At 42.0% G+C, this 21,615-nt stretch overlaps 1 protein-coding gene across 1 annotated transcript in view; it reads left to right on the top strand.

Annotated features, from left to right (window-relative positions):
* Positions 1-21,615, top strand: part of LOC115775636 (NLR family CARD domain-containing protein 3-like) — an 866,494-nt gene that overhangs the window by 356,605 nt on the left and 488,274 nt on the right. The window lies entirely within an intron of this gene.

The following is a 21,615-nucleotide window of genomic DNA, read 5'->3' as shown; positions in this document are numbered from 1 at the left end:
CACTTGCCGTTCATTTAAACATTTTGACAGCAGTTTCTTTTTCTTGGCGTAAATGGTACCACATCGGAGGAGGATACATTGCTGGCATGTTTTAAAAGCAGCAAAGTAACAGTGCCTCACTCGTCACTTCTCACTGACTGGGTAAATGACATGAAATTATGGCTTGAAGTCAGCTACATCCACATTATCAATTACCTTGTTTTTTTCCAAAAGGTGTTGATGGCGATCGATCACATAATTATAAGAGCACCGAGGCGTATAATTACCTTCAAAACAATAAAATCAATAAAGTAATGCTGAACAAGCAAGCCAACTTTGTTTTCCTTAAAGCAGCTGTAGAGCCGAGCCAGAGCATCGGCCAAGCTAAGCACTTAGCATGGGTCATGCTAAGAGAAAGTGGAGTGGAGGAGACAGTCAGCTGTTCCTGTATGGCTGATTAGGGAAATCATGCAGTGATGCTGCAGCTATTCTGTGGAAGGTAAATCACTGATCTGGATATCTGAGTGTTCAGATCACTGAAACAGAAACACCGGACTGGCCGAAGGCTGTGATCGAGGAGACACGCAGCTGTCATCTTGCTAACTGCTACGTGTTTACATGAGGAAGCCACGCATTGTTAAAGCTTTGTGTAGGCTGTATGCTGTAGTGTCACACTATAAATAAAATAATGTAAAAGAAGTAAGAGGCTGTACATTAAAGGAAAACTTAAAACATAAGGGAAAAAAATACAGTAATAGGATGCGCAACTGGGTAGTATAATTTTGGGGACAAATTTACAGAATAAAATTATTTGAAAAAAAATGTACAGACTGATGTAGTGACAACCGACAACAGTACAAGTTGAATCCGAGCTCATGTTCCAACTAATAAAGCCGCCCGTTACAGCACAAAGTAACCGAATTTTGTCATTAACTCTGTCTCTAACTTTGGGTAATCGGATGAATAAAACCGTACAGCAGAAGTAACAGTCTGTCACGGCAGCCTACGTGTGCTCTTACAGAAACCTGTGGATATATACAGGCCTCCTTCAGTTGGTGGTCGACACTAGAACAGCGATGTCAGTGGCTAATAAGACCAATGCGGGAGCGGCGATCTCTACTGTATAAAGTGCAGATGTGAGCTGTGTCCAAATTCAGGGGCCGCATCTGTAGGCCGATTACGTCACAGCAAGGAGACGAACGCTGTCCAAATTTGAAGACTCTTCTAAATGCGGTTGATGAATGCGTCCTTGTCTCGAATTTGAAGGATGGGTCCGGTGTATCCTTCATGGCCTACCATATCCAATGATTCATTGGGCATCAAAACGCAATCGCAAAACTGGCTATAGCGGCCAAAAAGTTTGAAAAATGACTGTTTCTGTGACACAAATTAAACTTTTAAGATTTTTCAGGCGAGAATGTAAATGTGTAAACCTCAAATATCAGCTCACTTTATCAAGATATGCTTAATTGTAAAAAGTGCTCTCGCTGTTTTTGGAGCTGACCCCTCACTGGCTTTCAGCGCTGAGTGGAAGTTATAATTGACTCAGATGATCTCTAACGGCTGGTGTTTGGCTTGTTTCAGTGTTTCATTTGTTCCTGAGCAAATCGGTTTGCCTGAAATTAAAGTTAAGCATCATAACTGTTTTATAGTTTTATTCAACATTAATGTCTCACTTAATATAGTTAAAAATTAATCATTCCCTCAGCTGTATTCCTGGATGTTGAAATGTGTTATACTTGTTTTAACAGCTTATTTTGAATTAAAGATTTAAAATTAAACCACGAAAAGGAGCAAAACTTTATTCTCCGTTTAACCAGCTGTTTTCCACAGCTGTGCTTCGCACTGTCACTGTTGCTAGGCAACATGAGCTACACTGAGGTGAGGGCAGGTGAGGCTGATATGAAGGCTAGACCGTCCAATTACACAGCCGCTCACTTCCGGTTTTTGCGGTGTTCGCGGTCTGGGAAAGACCCGGTCTACGTAGGACGGATCCTTCGAAGAATACGGACCCTGAATTTGGACACAGTTGTAGTTTGAGGGAGTGTCCATGTGCTCGTTTTCATTCATCGTTTTAAGGATTTTTTTTTTCCTTCTCCTCCTTCTCCCAGCATGCTGAGCTAATGATTAGCTGGTGTTTGTCTCCAAACACTCTCTCACTCTCCTCTCAGCGCGTTCACAATAAAGTGAACAGACACCGAGGAGAGCAGCAGAAGAGCTCATTCAGGAGCTCAGCTCCAGATTAAAGTCACATTAAAGTTGGCTCCTGCTTACCTTTAGATGAGCTCGGACCGCAGACAGAGAAAAAGATGCAGCGGTGCTCCTCTTCTTCTTCTTTTTCTTCTTTTTCCTCTTCCGCTCTACTTCGGCTGGAAAACAATGAACGTGCGCATTACCGCCGCCAGCTGGTGTGGAGGAGCTGAAACAGGCTTCATAAATAGAGCCGAGTGAACTTTGACGTCTGTGAGGTTTCTTCATCTTTGCGACAGTAACAAAAGCTGCTCTGTGCTTTCATGCTGTCCCCATTGATCACATTTCCCTGCTGAGCTTCTCTGTTATGACCAGTGTTCTGTTTAATCCGGCAGGTCTTCATCTGAGCGTCTCCTCTCTGCTCATTCCTCCTGTTTCCCTTTGAATCCTGGAAAACCAGCTTCCTCTGCTCTATTCATTTTTACATTTGGCTGCAAAACACATGGCCTCTCAGGGACAATAAAGTATTTTGATTGATTGATTGATTCCTCTCCTTTATTCCTCTGCTTTCTTCCTCTTCTTTCTTTCTCTCCTCTCTTCCTCTTTGGTCTTTCAGCAGCTGTAAAAAAATAATCCCTTTATTTTATGCATTTTTATGATTGAAAAGGCTCACTTCTTATGTGATATTTTAGCAGTTGTGTGCTCACCATTGTTAGTCAGCTCCGAGACAGTGAGAACAGTCGTGGTGCACTCCCAGATGATGGCGTTAGATGGTGCGATGTGTCCTATCTTCACTTAAACACATCTGAGACCACAGAGACATCACTGACTTTAGAAAAGAAGAGGTCACGTCCATTAAGGCTCAGACAGAGGAATGTGTTCAGTTTCCATACAAATCTTTGAACAATTATTGATTCAAAACTGAACTCAGAGGCAAACTGTGAAGCTGTGTGCTAAAAAAAGGGGGCGGGATCAGCAGGGATATTGATCCTTTTTCACCCACTGATGTCTCACCATCAATGGTGACGTCACAGAGGCTGCATCTGTCTCATATACTCAGCCTATCACAGGCAGAGCCTTTCCAGAAAGGCCGGCACGTGAGTGTGAGTGGGTTCAAACACAGCACTGATGATTTTCTGAGCTTCAACACAGTCTTGTGCTTCATTACAATGAAGTTAAACTTGTTCCAACATTTCAGGTTGAATCTGTAGCTCTGCTTCTGAGGAGCGACACGCCTGTGGCTGCAGTAAGAGGATCATTATTTCTGGTTTAGGCTGCAAGTGAGGAGTGTGGTAGAAAGTGTTACTCAGGGCCACCACAGTGGTGTTGACAGTCTTTCTGCTCAGTGAGATTTTCCCTGATCATGATCACAGTTCATTGAATCATCATTTGAATGAGCAGTTATAGAAGTTCTTTCTTTCCAGCTGTGTGAGCTGCAGCTGCAGGAAACAGCTGATCTGTTTTCATGTTAAACACTTCAGAGGAGATCACGTGACTCAATCAGTTTGCATGATTTTAACAAGCACATGTTCAAGTAAATGCAGCTAAGAGATCACATGTTGCAGGAACTTTCACATTAGTGTCTGAAACAGGAACTCTGAGCAGTCTTTAATAAGTCAAGAGTACATCTGACTTCAAATATGAAGTACTGGCTACAGTTTTTGTTGTGTTACTTAAATTTCAGTGTGAGTGAGCTACACTCCCTTTGTTAGTACAGCACACATTCCTGCTTCCACTTGATTTTTTTTTATTTACTAAATCAGTTTTCAGGCTTTTTCTCAGTCAGGGAAACTAACTGAAGCTTACAGTGTAGGATGCTTTTCGTTTCAGCACTTGTATGAACAGTAAAGCAGCAGAGACTCAAACACTCTAGGGGGCTCATCTAGGATTTGAACCACTCACACCCAAAGTGAGAATCATACCCCTAGACCAATGAGCCACAGGAAACAGATGTTGAGTCCTTGAAATCTTTCAAAATAGGAGTTCTTTTCAACAACATCACGTCAGGACAAAGAGAAGAAGAATGTATGAAAGAGCTCTGAGCTCCAATCTTAAGCTAAGATCATCACAATTTGGGATCCTGAGAGTTTTACTCTGCAGCATCTGGGCTAAAGCCTTCCGCTTGCTGCTACCATTGAGTGACAACCAGCTGTGACATCTTCTGCTGTCTGTGACACTGTGGCTCAGTGGGTTAACGTGTCTGTCTAGTAAACAGGAAGTCCTGGGTTCAAATCCCAGCATTGCCTTAAAGCTCTGATTAAAGCTGTGATTCACTGCAGGTTAGGGCTACAGCTTTGGGAAAAGAGCCCACTCAGGAGTGAGAGCAGGGGTGTGGTGTCACATGAGTGCAGCTGTGGGTGGAAACTATAGGAGAATAAGGGGGTTCTGGTCCTATTGTGTCTTCCTCAGTGCATCACTGTCAGTATGATCAAATGAAATAAATATTTATATGCCCTGAAAGCTCTGAGTCCAACATCAACAAGGTTTTTTTTTTTTTTTTACACTAAATCAAAACTCCTCCATCTACAGGGGTCAAAGGTCCTTTGTGTCAAATCTATCCAGTAAGACATTTATGAATACATTTGATCTGCAGTCACAAACCAGAGACTGCTGTGTGTTCATTTGTGTGTGTTTGTCTTCATCTAGTGCTCCATTAGATTTACTGCAAACAACTTCAGACCTTCACCTTCAACCAGACCTGTTTTGGAGAAAGTCACAAATAAGTGTTGGTTTAATGTTCACATGATCAGTTTGAGTTTCAAATTAAGAGCCAAATGAGCTGATTCAGCATTTCCAATGAGCTGCATGCCCCGGATAAGCAAAAGAAAATGAATGGATGGATGGAGAAAAACTGGAAGAGGAAATATGAGCGCACAGAATGAGCAGCGACTCACAATGTGACCAACATTGAATATGACTTTATGGGCTTCCTGCTCCTTTTTCTCTCCAATGACAGCCTCAGTGATGAAGGCAGATGTTCCTGCTGCTGCTCTGCTTTTATATGAGCTGCATGAAACAACACTGCAACAACACGCTGGACAAACATCTAAGAGTCCATCTTCAGGACTTTGGAGTTTCCACCCAGCAGACTCGTGTCATCCTCCATCACATTATTAATCAGTGTCAGAGCAGTCTGAGGCTCCTAACTCCTTATCAACTCTCCTTCACTCCTTTCCTTCACCTCATGACGTTTTCCATCCACATGAAGTTAAAGTGATCAGGAAAAGGAGGAAGGACGGATTTGGATTTATTTCTTTGGGAGCTCAGACTCGACTCTGGAGCGCCCCCTGCTGCGCTCCCGGCTCAATCGCAGCCACTTCCTGTTCAGTGAGATTAACCGTATTTGATCCCCACAGGCTATGTCTGTGACAGCTTCTCCGTTTCAATAGGAGATAACTAGATATCAGCCAAGATGGAATACTTATGAGCTGGGTGGCTGAAGAAAAGGGGGGAATGAGAATGTCCAATTGTCCATTAATCCTTTTTTAGCAGAAAAGACTTCGAGTGGGTGCCTGGCCAGAAGCGACCACACCCAAGGTCTAGTCCGTTACTGCCTCGGTGAAGTGGGGGAAAAGGGGAAGTCCAAAAGAAATAGGTTTTCTGTTCTTCTGTAACTTGTCCCTTTCTCAGTCTCTGCTGTTCCTCAGAAATCCACTGCGACTCGATACATGGTCCAAAAGATGGAAATCCGCAGCAAAAGCACCTCCAATCTTCACCAGAATTGGCAGGGAGAAGGCACGCAGAACTGTTCAAAGTCAAATTGGTGTTCCACAGAAGAGTTGCTGCTGTTGCAGAGAATTTCCAGCCCACATGATTTCTGAGCGCAGTGGAGTCACGTGATCGCGCAGCAACAAACCACAGCCGAGCAGGAAGGAGGGGGCGGAGCAAACTGCGGCTGCGTGGTTTGAGCAGAGCAGAGAGAGCTGCTTTTTCACGGAGGAAAAGAAGTGAACTTACAGGAGAAACTAAAGCATCGATCCAACATCACTACCAAAGTTTGTATCGATACTGTTGATACTTGGATCGATCCGCACACCCTGATCTCCTGGATCTGACCTGAGAACAGCGTCAATCTGTCTGTGGGCTCAGCTAAAGGTAAGCATGGAGCTAACTTTAGCAGTTTAGCAGAAAACTGCTGTGGATGAACACATGAGAGGAAGTGAACTCCTAAAAAGTTCCATTTGAATGACTCGCTGCTATAAACTAATGCAGAGGAAGATGTTAACAAACACTGATGAAAGTAAACATATTGAAGGAACCTGAAAAACCAGCCTAGCCCCCCAGGTTCCGGCATGTTCGTTTGTTAAACAGGAATGACCCCACACAACGGAATAAGGAGTCCAATTATTAAATTTAATAAAATAATTTCAAACAGTTTACAGATTAATCTGGGTCAGACTGCATGCCATGCTCATGTGAGATGGCATGAAGTACTGGCCCATTCTAATTCAGCTTACAGTTTGATATAGTCACAGTTTATCAGTCTTGGTTACATCATTATACAAAACAAGAAATGTGCAAGACAGAGAAAAAGGATTCCACAGCTGCTTCTCCCTCCAAGGGTTCCTTTATCATGTTTAGTCTCGTTGACCGCTCCACTCAGGAGTCCTTGCTTCTGTTATTGATATAATGGTGACATAGCAGGAACAGTCTGACCTAAAACATTATGTACTTGTGTATTTTAATCAGTTATGTTATTTTCCAGACCAATTTCTCAGGGAAGTAAATGTACATTTAGTAAAGACAAACATATACCATGAACCTCATGAAACTTCATAAAAACTCATTTCCAACAATATGTGAAATCACTGAGAATAAAAACATATTGTGGTGCTTCATGTGCGGCTCTTGGTGATTTGGGACAAGAAGAATGTTTTAATCATGTTGTGGATTAAATGTTGGATTTTATTTTGTCTACAGAAGCCAGAAGTTTGTCCACTTGTGATCAATCAGATTGATTTTTCTTGTGTATTGTTGGGTTCACTTGAACATTTAAAGGTTTAAAGCTGCATTTCCCCCAAAAGAATAAACTATAATCATGAAGAATGAAGAATAATTTAAAAATGTCTTCCAGTGTCAAACACAGCTGCAGCAGTCAAAGCCAGGAAGGAAAGCTGGTAAAAAGTGTTGAATGTGTGAGTTAAAAGGCCCCATCATTAAAGCTCAGGTAGATCTGACTATGATTACAATTGTTCCTTCTATCAAATGAATGTTTAGCACAGAGTGAATTCAGATGTTCTCCTGTTTTATTTCTATATTTGCTTTCTACTGGGATCCACTGTGTGGTAGATGATGGAGACACTGAGTCTGGTCCAGCTGCTTTGTGGGGGTTCTGTCTCTGAAAGAGTATTTACATCTCTCTCAACTATGGAGAGAGGCGTCATGGGGGGTGGAGAGACTTGTGAGGTGGTGAGCAGGTCCCTGTTGTAGTATGAATGGTGGAGGTGGTGGGACTGGGGTGTGGGAGTAACAGGTCTGTCCCATTGTTGAAGCTACAGGAGAAGCTGTTCAGGCTGTTGGTGAGGTGTGAACTGCTGGTGCAGTGGGGGGGGGGGTTTGTGGTTGGGTCACTGAGAACTTTCCAGACAGAAGCAGAGTCGTTGACTGAAAACTGGTTTTGGAGTTTCTCTCAGTTCACCTGTTTAGCCTCTCACTGCTTTGCTAAACCTGAACTTTGAAACTGCCTCTGTCTCCACTCTGAAACACTTCCTCCTTTTCCAGCCTCATTGTTGAAGTGTCTAAATCCAAATCCAGCCTTAAAGGGCTCATTCCCCCAAACAGTGCAGTGTGGTAGCTTCTAATACAGATCTGTTCTCCTGCAGCTGATCATCAGGAGAAGGAGAGTCTGACGGAGCAGCAGAGGAACATTTTCAGCCTCTACAGAGGAAACAATGAGTTCAACACAACAGGTGAGAAAAATCTCAGTGTTACACTATTATCGAAACTGTGTGACTTCATCAGCTGCTGTTGGTTTGTTTTATTATGGCCCCAATTAGCACTGAAGTTACAAGAAGACAAAATAAAAAGGTCACATTTTAACAGGACACTGAAACAAAGACATTAATAATCAAGATTCAGATCAAACCCACAATTTATCATACAATACATCATTTTCATTGAGCAGTATTTGATCTATAATGTCATTTTCATTACTGTTATAATTACACATTTCATATTTTCATAGCACTTTTCCACTCTCTCCTCATTAGATCTCATTGTTTTCCAACCAGTTTGATTCCAGTTCTTACTGGTTTGGAAATGCTGTACCAGTAGCTGTTGATGTTGCTGTTGTGGTGATCCCCAGAGTCTCTCATCCCGTGGTTCAACACACTCCAACTCCACTGTGTTGGACTGCAGCTGGTGGCAGTAGTCCTTGTTCTGCTCTGAAGATCTGCTTCAAGCTTTAGGGTCACTCTAAGCAGAAGCTGCAGAAGGTGGAGAGCTGCTTCATGTGCTGCTACACCAAACTCACAGAGGCTGCAGAGCAGAACAACAACTACCATCACAAACTGCAGTTCAACACTGTGGAGTTTGTCTGTCAGTGTGATCAGAAACTCAGTGAGAGAGAGCTCATATTTGCTTTGTTATTTATTAGAAAATATATGCATACAGTACTTGAAAAAGTGTGTGTTTGCTGCCCTTTTATGGCATTCATGTGGCCTGCAGTAGTCCTGTGAGGAATCTTGGATTCATCTTTGACCAGGATGTGTCTGTTAGCTCACAGATAAAACAAGTTTCCAGGATGGCTTTCATCCATTTGCAGTGTTGTCCCATCCTTTGGCATTTTGAAGCTGGACTGTTATGATTCTTTATAACCAGGATGTCCAATTAATGCTTTGAATTAATTTTCCATAAATTTATGTTTCCTCTTCTTTTCCCCTTGTACATGGCTGCATGTAATGTGCTACTTTCACCAGTAGGTGGAGGTAATAGTCCTAGTAGATCTTTGGAGGTGACCAAAAAATCAGAATCAGAATCAGAATCAGAATCAGAAGGTTTTTATTGCCATATGGGTGAACAGGTTCACAGCATTAGGAAATTGCTGCGGTACTTCGTGCTTACAGAAAAAAACAAATAAGTATAAAAACTATAAGACAATATACAAGTATACAAATTGCAAATATACAGAGATATTAGAGTTCTATTAAAAAGTTCTATTAATGGAGTTTGAAGGTTGAGTTTGTTCCACGACTGCATTTCACTCACTGCCTCTGTTTGTATCTCTGTCACTGCAGGACCAACATGGAGCGAGAAGCCAGCGCTCTCAGGAGGCTGACAAACCTCACAGAAGGAAGGGAGAAAAAAAAACACACCTGTGATCAGTGTGGGACGGATTTTACTAGTAAGGGTTCATTAAAAAGACATCAAGTCATCCACACTGGAGAGAAGCCGTTCAGCTGTGACTTGTGCGGAAAGTCTTTTACCCGGGCTGGACACTTAAAAAGACACCAACTCATCCACAGTGGAGAGAAGCCGTACAGCTGTGTTCAGTGTGGCAGAGCTTTCACTCACAGTCGCAGCTTAAAGAAGCATCAAGTTACCCACTCTGGAATTAAGGCATACAGCTGTGACTATTGTGGAAAAACTTTCAGTCAGCTAGGGAGCAGAAATACACACCTACGCATTCACACTGGACATGATGTGTACTGCTGTGATCAGTGTGGGAAACTGTTTGGAACAAACGCAGATTTAAAGTCCCACATGTTTACCCACACTGAGGAGAGACCTCATAAATGTGACCTGTGTGATAAGACTTTTAAAGCTCCACAGCACCTGAGAAAACACCAACAGATCCACAGCAGAAAGAGACTCTACAAGTGCAGTTACTGTGAGGTATGTGTTTTTATTTTGATCTTGTAACTTTAGCCTGACTGTTGAGAACAACTGTTCAGTTATGATTTTTGCTTCTGTGATCATGAGAAACTAAATTATTACTTTTTGTAGTGACAAACATTTATATCACTGTATTATTTATGATACACCAGTTTCCTGGTATATCATGGTATTATTATTTCTGCATATATGGGACTTTATGTTGGTTTACAGTGGCTCCTTGTTCAATCAGGTGTAGATAGAATAAAAATAATTTTATTCTCATAAAAAATAAAATTTAAAATCTAACCATAGAACAAATAGTGAAAATTCTTCTCTGTGCAGGTAAAAACACCTGTAAGCTTTGTTAGCACAGAGCCAAACTACAAACAGTTTAAATATTTGTCACAGGGAGTCGGTCCTTAACAGGCTGCCTGCTCTGCTGTTTGCTTGTGATGCCACTTTTTGTCGTATATTTGGCTCGTTTACGTTAATGTTTCCACAGCGGAGCTGGAAGTGGGCCTTTAAAACCATTTACATTGTTTGTCTTTGACTCACCTGGTTTCCTGTTGCTGTGTGTGGGCGGAGCTTCCTGGGTGGTGTAACCTCTTCCTACCATATATAGGTCCATGTTACATTTGCCATTATGGCTGCTGGAGTTTGGCAAGTGTCCCTAAAGAACACAATCAGCTTAAATTCAAACTGATGACTCCTTCTAGAAGTGAGTCCTGTTACTTTGCAGCCATATTGAAACACACTGGAGCACTTACAGTTATTTTGAAGCATTATCTAAATTAACTTTCATTTCAAAGATCAACGGGACATAAAAATTTCATGTACAGAATATTCAGTCAGATCTGATAAAATCAGCTAAAAGTTTTCTGACTTTGTACACAAATCAGATTTTAACAGCTTCTCTCCTGGTAGTTATACTTCAACCATCTTTCTATCTAATATTTAGTCAGAAATTTCAGTTCAGAGTTGAGCTCCATGTCTCTCTCTCATGATGTCTCTGCTGCTACCAGGACCTAACCTAGCAGTGACCAAGGATCCCACAGTCTGCCCTGCAGCAGTCCAACAGAGTTCATCACTGTAAACTGAACCACAACACTGCAAACTACCCAGTTTAGCCTGCAATTACTGTCCACTATAAACTTTGAATAACATGAATTATCATTTCATTTGCTTTCAGAAAACTTTCTAGAAGATGAAACATCATGTACAGATCCAATATCTGACTAAAACTCTAAAATGAATGATAACGTTACCTGTAAGCTTTAAATTAGTAGTTTATCAAAGGACACTTGCTGAGCAGTCTTTACCTTAGAAAGAATCTCATCTTCCTCTCATGTCCTCTCTTTGTTCCACCGTTCTCCAGCTCACAGAGTCAAAGTGTGACTTGTTTGAAGGCTGCAGGAGAAAGTCTGTATGAAATGAGCCGTATGAAAAATGAACAGACACAGCTGTGTCCAAAATCACTCACTGCTCACTTATAGTGAGTCCCACAGTTTGTTGTGCTCTATGAATGTACTCTGTATAGTATGGTGGTGGTATATAGTATTTCATTAGCAATATTGTAGTATTACTGTGGTATTCTGGTCATATATGTAAACATTATAGTATTAAACTGATGTTATTGTACCTTAACAGTGGTGGTCAAGATCAAGAAGGATCAAGAATGCCTTTATTAGTCCCACAAATGGGGAAATTGCAGTTAACAGAACATCCATCCAAACAAGCATAAACATAACACAGACAGGGGGGACAGATGTCTGAGGTCATGCAACCGTTTCTCAACGGCGCTACCTTTAGCAGAGAGACAGAAAGAGATACATTGGGATAGTTAGGTTCAAAAAATCATCTCATACTGTGTTCATAAAGAACACCTTACGAGGTTCCAAAAAACACCTCAGCAAAAAGCATATTGCACATATAAAGCCGGGATAGCAGTATGGTGGGTAGGGTCAGGGTCAGGAGGGGACGCAGACGGAGACGAGAGGGTGGGGGCATTGTGGAGCCCAGATGCCAGCTCCCAGGCAAACAGTTTGCTGATAGTGATGGAAGTTCATCAGCAGCCTTGGTACACCAGATCCAGCTTCACAAATCACAGAGAGGGCTGAGGGGGAGGGCGGACTTCACACATAGTTCTGGAGAGATATGATTGCCAGCCAAGGCCGGCTAGGGAGCCGAATTCTGATAATGCAGGTGTTGTTTTGGAACAGGCTGCTTGTTTTTTCAACAGCCTTCAGTCTCACTGGGAAACCATTCAATAAATCCAATAATCCAAATTCATTAGTTACCGTCCTCACTGAGCAGAACCGTACCTTATCTCCAGATCGAACCCCTCTCACCTGCTACTCCCCAAGTCTACGGCTCAGGTTCATCAGGCTTTGAGTCTGAGTCTGTACCATTCTGGTCAGCCCATCCACCTGGGTCGGCAGCCTCTGCAGATGTCGAACTGCCGTCCAGGTTTTCTTGATTTCACGGTAAATCAGGTATCCTCCAAGCCCAGTAATGCAGTACTAAAGTGTTATTGTAGTATTACATTAGTTTTATTATAGTGTGACATTATTATTGTAGCACTATGTTGGTAGCAGTTCAGTAGGACAGTGATATTGCAGTATTATGGTGGTAGTATTGTAGTTATTGTATCCCAGTAAGCTGAGTGTTGTAATGTAAACAGTAAAATGTAATTGGACGTTGGCAGAGATGCTCTTTATTCCAGGCGACGTACAGGATAAAAATGTTGAGGGAATTCCCTGACTTACACTGTCTTTGTGTCTTTGTTTAGAAGCAGAGCCACACAGATGGATCCAGTTCTCAGCCCTGTCATCGCTGTGGTGGTGGGAAAGTGTTTCTCTGTGACCTTTGTGGGAAAACTTTCAATCAGCAACAGAACCTAAAAAGACATCAGCGTAGACACACTGGACACAAACTGAAGGACTGCAAAGAATGTGGGAGAAGCTTCCCCACAACAAATACATTAAAACAACATGAACTCATCCACAGTGGGGTTAAAAAGCACCTCTGTGACCAGTGTGGGTCATCCTTCATCACTGCAAGTAACCTTAAAAGGCATAAACGAGTTCACACAGGAGAGAAACCATACAAGTGCAGACACTGTGACAAAAGCTTCTCATGTTCAGGTAATTGTAACCATCATGAAAGTACACACACTGAACACACTGAAGGGAACTACAGCTGTGACCAGTGTGACAAGAGCTTCAGGAATCTCACTTCGTACTCCCAACACAAACGATACCACGCTGCAAAGAAACTGTTTCACTGTTACCAATGTGCAAAAACATTCTCTAAATTATCTGCTCTGTGCAAACATCAGCGTGATCATGCAGGCCTGAAATCATTCCCATCATTGGATCACAATGAATCTGCAGACACACAAAGATCCTCTTCTGATCAAACTTAAAAACCTTGAGATCCGGCTCCACAGAATTCTGATGGAATCTCCTGTAAAGATGTGATGAGGGAGCTGTGAAAGAAAATGTTACCCTACTTACATTTTTTCTAGAAATTAGTAGCATGCAATTATTTGTATTTTAGTATTTGTGTTATAAAGTTGCAGAAATGTGTGTTGTGTTCAGGTGAGATTGCAGCAGTATTATAAAGCCGTGTTTCCATCCGGGATGACTTGGCACGGGTCGCCTCGACTCGCCGCGGTTTGCCGACATTTCCATTAGTAACTGGTACAAGTTTGCAGGTACTTTTTTGTACCCACTCACCCGAGGTTCTGAGCGATACGAGGCGATACAAAAATGTGACGCGGAGGACATCATGCCACTGATTGGCCAGTGAATGTGGTCACTAGCAGAGTCATGAGAGCGACTCCTTCAACAGAATCAAGCCTGCCATTTTCAAAACCCGACAGCAAGAAACAGGAGGCACGCAGAGCACAGGTAGTTTTGTAACATGAGAGCCATCTGAAACACTCACACAGCATACATATTGTAACCCTATACTGCAAAGCAATCGCCGCTGAAGCACCCGTTACCTGCCCCTACTAGCTGAACAGCTGGTTAGCACAGAGCCTGAGGCGGCTGATCAAAGGAACTTTGAATTACCGTAATAACGTGACTGTTTGTCCTATCTGAAAAATTCAAACAGGTTCTGAAAGTTGAGAAACTCCACTTCACAACCAATATAGGGTATTACTGTGGTGTTATTACGGTAATCATTGCTGTAAGTCTGTGAACAGCAGCTCTTCTGAAGTACACTGAGCCGATTATGTTCGGGGTATAGGGTTATACTTAACAATGATAACCTTCATCCATTAAAACATTGTATGGGGGACTTATGCATGATGATGATATTAAACTGGCATTAGCTGTTAGCTTGCCTCTATCTCATCTATTGTGTTGTGTTTTGAGCCACATACGAGTTGCGTCATTTTACTACTGTCCGCGCTGCTATATCGACTCCACCCACACTGTGGTGATCCTCAGTTGCAATGGAAACACAACACGACCGTGCCGAGTTGTGTTGACTGAGTTGACCCGTGCCGAGTCGTCCCGTATGGAAACGCGGCTTATTCCGAGGGTCAGTAAAAGCATCATCTGGCTGATGGAGTGTTTGAGATGAGCCCCACCCAGTTCCCCCTGCCTAAACCCGGACATAACCCCCAAACCTTCTGTTGGATTTGTGCAGATAAACGCTTTAAACTTTTTACATCTGCGTCCGCAGTTGGGTCCTTTTTTCCCCCGCAAGCCCTGACAGAATGTTTGACAACCCTGAATTTAACACATCTGAGACAAAAGATCCATAAGATTGAAATGTTTGAGGAAACCTTCTTCCTGGATTTAAAGTGTTTTAGCTGTTAGAGTTCGTGTTAGTGATTAGCTTTTCTCCAGCAGTCAGATTAAAAATCAGTTCTTATCTTACATGTTAGTTTGTACCAGGGTTATTATAGTTAACGAAAACGAACGAAATAACGAAAACTGAAATTGAAAAAACATTGTTGTTAACTGAAATAAATAAAAACTATAATTAAAAGGAAAAAACGATAACTAATTAAAACTGAATTGTGAGTTTACAAAACTAACTAAAACTAACTGAAATTATCCATAAACTGACTTTCATTTACATGTTTTTTTTTTTTTTTTAAGCCTTGTGGATTGATATGAAATCATTGTTTCCGCTCTCCGAGTTTAAGCTGGGAGCGCCACAGGACAGCTGTGTGTGTGAGTGCGCATGTGCGTGCGCTCACCGCGCTGGTCCGCAAAGTAATGGCTGCGGTCTGCCGAGAAAGCGGCAGAGTCCCGTATGGAGGCTCTTTGAGTACAAACACCTGCACACGACCACAAGGTAATTAACACACACAATCCAGCTACACAAGCATAAATGTGGACATGAGGTCGGCAACTTCCGTAGGTTGGTGTACAGAGGCCGCAAAGACCCTGCAGGTTTAATTAGCGAGCATCTAACCAAGCTAGCTCCAAAACAGAAGCAGCTTCAGGTGGTGAGAACATCAGGATGCAGCTGGATTTGAGCTTTGACTCCTTCAAAGTGTTTGTTTTTGTCAAACACCACATGTATGTGCTGAAGTTTATTGTGGAGTTTATTGTAGAATTTATTGAGTTTGGGAATTCATGTTTTTGTTTGTTTCTCCCTGTTGATGTTCATGTGTGTCCTTAATATTACACACATTTAGCATGTCTTGTGAACAGTTGTTGAATATATTTCTTTATGGTATCTTTTGTCAAGTTTTCATTACACAATAGTCACTTTTGCGCCTTGAATCTTGCACCTGATTAGGTATGAAAATACTAAAACTAATACTGAAACTAACTAAAACTAAGCATGAAACCAAAAATAAAAACTAATAATAACGAGAAAAACCACTCTGAAAACTAATTAAAACTAACTGAATTAGAGAAAAAAAAGTAAAAACTAACTAAAACTAAACTATAATGTAAAATCCAAAACTATTATAACCCTGGTTTGTACTGAATCTGTTTTATCCTCATGTTGTTGCTGTTTGTTTGTGTTGTAAATCCTGCAAAAGTTAAATAAAAATATTTAAAAATGTTAAACAGTTTAATAATGAATTGTTTGAACCATGATGTCACTATCAATCCAAATTTATTCATAAATCACATTTAAAACAATAAGCTTGACCAAAGTGATGGACATGAAAACAGGATAACACAATACAATAAATATGACACACACTGCAATAAATATATGTAAGAAATCATAAAAATATCAAAGATAAAATAAAAGCTTCAAATAGTTCTCACTGCAGCTTAAAGCCAAAGAATAAAAATGAGTTTTAATGTGAACTTTAAAAACACGCAGAGTGAAGCTGACCTAACATGAGGGCGCAGCTTATTCCACAGTTTAAGCTCATGTCAGGAATCGTGTGGGTCAATACACCCAACAACTCAACATTTTGACTTGTCTACTTTCAACTTTGGCATAACTGAATTGGATTACAAAGAAAAAAATTGCGCAGTCATGAATTCGGTAAGCCGGATGTCCATCCCCTTGTTTAGCAGTTCCACAGCAAATGCTGACATCACAGGACAGAAAACATCACAGGGACTAGAGAAAACTGAACAGCCTGAAAAATATGACCCATAAAGAATATAAAGATATCTACGCAGCACCAGAATAGAATGCATTTCAATTTCCTGTAGTGCTACACACTGAAAGTACGCAACAAAATGTATTTAAGGGCTAAAAAAGTGGATCTTGGATGATACGTGTCCATTAAATAATTTGTTAAAGTTGTGGTTTTAATGCTGGTTTTGGTTTTACTTGCTCAGAGTTGTTCCTTTATTATCAGCTTCTGTTTAATCTGCACTGACTGCCACTTTATTAGGTCTTCACAGATTTTGGTCCATATTGACAGCATCACACAGTTGCTGCAGATTTGTTGGCTGCGTATCCATGATGAGACTCTCCGGTTCCTCCACATCCCAAAGGTGCTCTGTTGGATTGAGATCTGGTGACTGTGGAGGCCGTTTGACTGCAGTGAACTCAGAGTCAGGTTCAGTAAAGCAGTTTGAGATGATCTGAGCTTTGTGACACGGTGTGTTATCCTGCTGGAAGCAGCATCAGAAGATGGTACGCTGTGGTTATAAAGGGATGAACATGGTCAGCAACAACACTCAGGAAAATGGACTCCCCCTATATCTCTGACAGTGGTTTGGTCCACTGCCTGCCATTCCCTCCCTGTGTTACTCTCAAAGCTAAAACAAAGGACGTGTGAGACATTTTTTATTTGTGTAACTCGGTGAAAACAAACAGATTTATAGTTGGAACCAGACTTCATTGTGGTTGCAAAGATAAATGATGCAAAAGTATCTCTGCCCTGATCTCTGTAAAGGTCTAATACCACTTCAGACTGGGTCAGAGTAAAGTTCACTTGTTAACATGAAACCTCGTTGTAGCTGCCAGTGTGACACACTGATCCCAGCTCAGCTCTGACAGCCACACTGTTTGCTTTCAGGAGGAGCAGGAAACGGGCGTGCTGATGGATGAGGGCATCGGGTGACTGGAAACACAGTGAGGCCACCTACAGGACAAGTGGGGAACAGCAGGGATCTGAAATCAAAGAGATTTTAGTGAGAAATTTCACAGTGACTGCAGATGGCTGTGAGTGATAAAGAGAAGAAAAATCCATTCTGTAAAGTTCAGCTTCTTCTGATCAATGTTTTTATCATGTGAACATTTAGAGCTGATTACAGGATCATTGAAGGGCTGCAAACATCTTTAATAGTGTCACGTGTGACGAGTTTGTCATTGATCAAACTGGACAAACACTGTAATGATGTTTAAAGATGGATTATTAAAGAAGCTCAGCAGAGCTCTAATATAACTAACATGTAGTGAACATTAACTGTGAAGGAGTTTGTAGCGCCATTGAAGCTGATCTGTTGCCCTCTGCTGGTGAGAAGACAAACTGCAGGAGATGCTCCTGCTGCTGCTGATGGAGATGATGCTGTGTGATGAAGCTGCAATTCAGCACTCACTGAGACAGGCTGAGCTGCTCCTGGATCAGTGACCCACACTGACATCAGTGATTATATTAATAAAGGGCTCAAAGAGCTGAGCAGGACACTCTCTGTGCATCACAGCTTTCAGCTGCTTTAAAGGAAACAAAGAGGCTTCACTTGGAGCATCAGTTAATGTCTCCTAACTTCAGCAGCTTTCTCTTCTCCCTGATCTTGAAGTGTTGCTGCAGTACCCGCTCATGTTCCTGTCCTCTGTTTAGATGGAGCATGCTCAGATGAGGCCTGAGCCCTGAGCAGGCTAAAGGACAAAGAGCTCAGAGGTGGACGAGGGGATGGAGGAGGATGTCTGGGACTTCCTCGTCTTCTAGCCTCCAGCACAGCGCCGGTGTCCCGCTCAGGTGATCCAGCCTACGTACCCAGGTGTGACCCTCAGGTGTCACCGTCTGTCTCCATGAACACAGCCCTGACGTCCAGGCTCCTGCTCCCCGGCGCTCCTCAGACTCTGAGCTAACTCTCCCTGCTACACCCACTGCTGATGACCATGTAACTGTGCAAATGTCATTTTCAGCACAAAAACCAAACAGTTTTCTTGGTTTCCTGATTCTGTTTGAGCTTCATATGAACACCAACCACGGTGAACCAGACCAGTTCTTCCACCCCAGGTGTTACTAACAGGCAGTTTGGTTGGACGCTGCTCAGACAGGTGCAACGTGCACTCCTCCAAAGCTGCAGCTGAATAAATGACTACTTTAGTTTCTCAGAGATGAACTTGGATATTTAGCGTGGTGAAAATGCATGAATGTAAATTTGTGTTGCAGCTGTGAGCTGAAATAAATGCAGTCTGCTGTGTGGGAAATAATCAGCTGCAGTTTGTTCCATCGGCTCATTGCAGGGACACAACAGGTTGTGTCCATGAACACACAAACAGAGACTGCTTTGACGCTTTGACTGTGTGTCAGATACACTCCTCTTCATCTGTGTGACACTCTGACAGACACACAATCCAACATGACCTTTGATGTGTGTGAGTGTCACTCTAAGGTGAGTGTGTCCCTTCATGGCTCTGCCTTTAGCAGCAGTGCATTAATGATGCAGCTGCTTCACTTTAGATCCTGTTGCTGCTTTTTAGAGCCAAACTGCTCGGACACGCTTCAGGAAAAACAGCTCAGAGAGAAGAAATGTCCAAAGATTTTTTGTGCGTCTCAACAACCAAACTTGTGGCTGTGACTCAAACAAAGTTGTGTTGCTAAAAGGTGAACAAAGACTCGTGTACATTTGCACCTTTGTTGGACAGATGAGCAGTCATACTCCACTAACAGGCCCACTCATGATGGACGACAGCAAAATGTCTCAGTGTGACCACAAAGCCTTCAAATCACTTTGCTTTACAAATGCAATCACACAACATTTACACACACTCACATCCACTCAGTCACAATAATCTTTGTGTTAATAATTACACTGCTACTACTACTATTTAAGGAGCACATTCAGATCATAGCAGGAGGATTAGATTTAAAAACTAAACGTCAGCAAATGTAGAAATACAGCACTGTGCAAAAGTCCTGAGCCACCCTTCATTTCTTTCTATTCTTCTAGGAAAATGGAAACTAGGAGCAGAGATGGATTCAAATGTGCAAATATCCATGGAAATGAAGTTTGTGCGGCACAAACAAAGTTTGTGTGATTGTAATGAGGCTGTAGACACTGTTGTTGCCTCTCTTTAGTTCGTATTGAAGCCAAAACTCCAAATCTGGATCCATGGCTCCATCAGACCTGTTCCACTGATCTTCAGCCCAGTTCTTGTTCATTTGGCAGAGCTCAGCTTTTCCTCCCTGTTTCCCTTCTTTAAGAAAGGCTTCCACTCAGACCATTTCTGAGGAGGCTTCAGGAACAGGAGATGATCCAATGAGCTCCTGGCTCATGTTCTCCTGGAATTTGACTTCTTTCTTAAGGACGTGACTTTCAGATCCTCTTCATCTGCTGTCGAGAGTTTTTTAGGCTCCTTTATCCTTCGTCGTCCACTTGTCCAGTTTCCTCAGTTTTAAGGACACACTGCACACTGTGCTGAGATATGCTGAGTTTCTGGCTGAGGCCTCTTTGGGAATCACCTTGGAGCAAAAACAGCTTCTTTGCTGTGTTATCTGTTATGTGTGGACACAACACTGGTTCAGCCTTGAGCTAGGAGCCTTATTAATGCTTGAATGATTCATGGGTCAGTGTTAAGAGCCTTAAGAAACAAAGATGATGTGAAAATGGTGAAGGCCTGGACTGAAGACGAGTGAAAAAGGAGCCGATGTGAAAGGAAACATTTTAAAGAGCTTCAGAAAGCCTGGAGAACTATTGCTCAACAGCACTTTAAACAATGACCGACAATCTGTTTGATATGAAAACAACTTTATTATATTGGCAGTGAAAAGCTGAAGGTCTGAAGTGGTTTGCAGTAAATCTAATGGAGCACTAGATGGAGACAAACACACACAGATGAACACACAGCAGTCTCTGGTTTGTGACTGCAGATCAAATGTATTCATAAATGTCTTACTGGATCGAATGGACACAAAGGACCTTTGACCCCTGTAGATGGAGGAGTTTTGATTCAGTGTAAAAAACCTTGTTGATGTTGGACTCAGAGCTTTGAGGGAGTATAAATATTTACTTCATTTGATCATATTGACAGTGATGCTCTGAGGAAGACACAATAGGACCAGAACCCTCTTATCTTGCTCTGGAGCACGCTGAGTTTGAAAGAATAGATCAGCACATGGAAAGTCACTGCCTGCTGACCAATCACATCTTTAGAAACAGTGGCACCGTTCCTTGAAGATCCAATGGAGCTTAGAGCACAGACAGTAAGATGGTGTAGTTTTTAGAGACACAGAGATAAATATCAATGGGAACAAAGCATTTTAAAAGTCCTACTTTATACTCCGCATTTTTGAAGCCTCCAGTTTGACTTTGTCTGCTCCCTGAATGCCTCACATACAGCTCCAAGACATTCAGCCAAGGGTCAGAGATCCAAACAGCTTCAAACACAACATTACACTTACTCGGTCTCTTCTCTTTGTTCTTCTTCTTTTGATTTTATTGGAGTAGAGACAGATGAGCTGAGTGTGTTGGTGTTTGAAGCTGACATTTATCCCTGTTACTCTGACAGTCACGTTCATATCAGTGTAATCAGGAGGATCTGGATTCAGTGCACAGAGCTGAGTGTGTCCTTACAGTAGATGCAGTAACTCTCTCTGCAATGAACCCACAAACCAATGGCTGATGTCACAGTGGCTTCATATATGCAGTCTATCACAGCAGAACCTTCACAGAAAGGCAGCAACCAGCAGCACATGAATCCAACTAGACTGAAACACAGCAGCTGATGATTTTTCTGAGCTTTCAACAAACTCTTTCATACATTCTTGTTCTAAGTATTTGACAGAAAGGAAAAGACAGAAAAACAACATGTGGATCCTGGAATAATCACAGCTTCCATCTTTAAAGGACTGAAGAGGAAGAAGTTTACAAGGAATCATTGAGAACAGTTTCAAACATCAACTGATTGAATCCATGAATGTGAAAACGTGTTTGTGAGTGAAAGAGACAGACATGTACAGACTGAACTATCTGTTCAACAGTCAGAGTGTTTCTCTAACAGGAGGACGCTCTT

The sequence above is a fragment of the Archocentrus centrarchus genome, unplaced genomic scaffold (genome assembly GCF_007364275.1).
Source record: "Archocentrus centrarchus isolate MPI-CPG fArcCen1 unplaced genomic scaffold, fArcCen1 scaffold_24_ctg1, whole genome shotgun sequence".
Classification (NCBI taxonomy): Eukaryota; Metazoa; Chordata; class Actinopteri; order Cichliformes; family Cichlidae; genus Archocentrus; species Archocentrus centrarchus.
Note: the sequence above shows the minus strand (reverse complement) of the source record. Positions and strands in the feature narration are given on the sequence as shown.